We start from the raw sequence: 2,320 nt of genomic DNA on the forward strand, positions 1-2,320 counted from the left end.
GGGGCCAGTTATGTGCCTTTACTTTTCTTAAAATCATCGAGTCTGCAACATTCTCAACGCAGACCGAGTCCAAGCCCGGAACGTTCGTTGCAAATGAACCTAAAGAACGCCGGCGGTATATAGCTCAGGTGCAGCTTTTCTAAAACAATGCTGTCGAAGCCAACGCATTTTCGTGCAGTACCGCGTTCCTCCCAACGCATGCAGCGCACATCTCTCTTTCACTACCTCCGCGTCGCTCAAAGCGCGAGTGAGGTGTCCACTGACCCGGAGAGCCAGTTCTGCGGGTTTCCTTTCCTTTTGTGACTGTCTCAGAGGCTTCACGTCCACCTGCGGATTTTGCGGTTTAACAGGCAAATAGTGCTTTTTGCGCACAGATGGAAGTTGATGAAGAGGATCACATGCAGTGCACTGCGCGAAAGTGTGACAGTTTAACCCCCGGCGTGATCGGTTGCTGCGATAGAACGCGGCCCTGTGCATTAGCCAGAGAAGCTGATCTGCTCGCGCCGCTGGGGTTTAGAAACCCAGTCGCGGCTACATATATTACATTACTGCACACATCTGAGACGCTGCAGACAAATATCGCGTTTTTCAGGATTGCTAGTGAAGTAGTGGCTTCGTACTTAATTAAGAAGAACAAATTCGACTAAATAAGCTGCCTCAAACATGCGGCGTAACTGGTTCTCCGCGGAAGACACAACAACTCATCTTCTTCGCCGTCAGGTATTCAGTCGAAGGAAATGTGAAAAGGAACGCGCAAGCGCCATGACGCTACCACCCAACGGCGCAGCCTGGCAGACCGTCGATGCTTTCTGGCGTATTTCCTAATACCGTTAACGCTGTTAAGCCTCAAGAGGCGCCGTGGATTCGCCAGGGTGCGTGGGCGGTGCAGAGTTTTCGAGTATTACCCCTTGTTGATCCTGCGACGCCAAATGCAACGCCGCTCGATGCTACTCACGCAGTTGCACGGAGCACAGCAGAAGCGGCAGCACAAGTAAAAGCCCCGTGCCAGGAGCCCTGTGCAGAGCATCGAATCCCTCTACCAGACAGGAACACTGCCAGCCCGTTGGTAGAGGTGGCGTTCGAAGAGGCGACAGATCAGCCGATGTCGCTTTCCTTTGAATCGCCACCTCAAGTGTGGCTATCCGTCGCAGAGCACACAGCGTCTGGCTCGTAAACCATTGAACCCATCCTGCATCAGACACGTTAGGCGATAACGTGCACTGCAGCACCTTTGAAGATCAAAACACAAATAATGTCCGTATAGCTAACGCAGGTCTAGTAAAAACAGACATTACCTCCACGCCGAAAAAAATGCACGCAGTGCCTTTTTCTTTCACTGCGAGGGAAATTCTGCTGAGCGAAGAGAGATCCTTACTGAACACAGCTTTCTTTTAAATTGAGCACCACTAAGCGAAAACTAGCATTGCGCTACCAATCGAAATTCAATTTAGAAATAACAATTCATTATCAACGATTTTATTTAAACAACCTAATTTATTCTCTGAAATGGTTACCAAGCCTCCACGGTGGCTCAGTGCTCATGGTACACGGCTGCCGGCCCCAAGAACGTTGGTTCTATCCCGGCCGGCGAAATGCGAAATGAAGGCGAAATGGTGGCAGCCCCTCTGCTGCGCGATGTCAGTGCATGTTGAAGAACCTAAGGTGGTCGATATCCGGAGCCCTTCAATTGGCGTCCCTCATAACCTGTTTTACTTTGGGACGTCAGGCCACATAAACAAAACCGTAAACCAATCTTAAATGGTTATCAAACGCTTTGCGCAACCCGTTCTGGTTGATCACACATCGATTCTTTGTTGTTCACTAATCTTTCATCAGTAAAGCTTTTGGCGGCTTAACGGCTATATAGGGTACGCGTTCTGATCCCGAAGAGAACATTCTAACTGACAACGGAACTTTACTAAGCTAGAAAAGTTTAAAAAATGAAATAATTGGCCAATTTTGCAAGTAAAATGTGTTCAACACCGAAGTTTTGGGCAACGATCCCAGAGGCTAGCCTGCACCGTCATTCACTTCAAAACTAGTAGCAACCCGTCCTGGTCAGCAGGTGCGAAGATTGTTAAATCCAAACTTCGCGGCCGTATACACCTCTTTTGATGCCGGAAAAACATGGGCATTGACAGAAATGGACTAAGAATAAGTTTTTTCTGACAACAATACTCGCATCCACTCCTCCTCAGTGCCTTTTTAAAGAACAAGAAAGATAGCCGAAATTAATCCAGGGCACTAGACCACGGCTTCTATTACTCATGCGCGGCTTTGACACGTTAAACACTCATACCAAACCATACCATACAATACC

The sequence above is a fragment of the Amblyomma mixtum genome, chromosome 3, assembly GCF_055824585.1.
Source record: "Amblyomma mixtum isolate Tamu chromosome 3, ASM5582458v1, whole genome shotgun sequence".
Lineage (NCBI taxonomy): Eukaryota > Metazoa > Arthropoda > Arachnida > Ixodida > Ixodidae > Amblyomma > Amblyomma mixtum.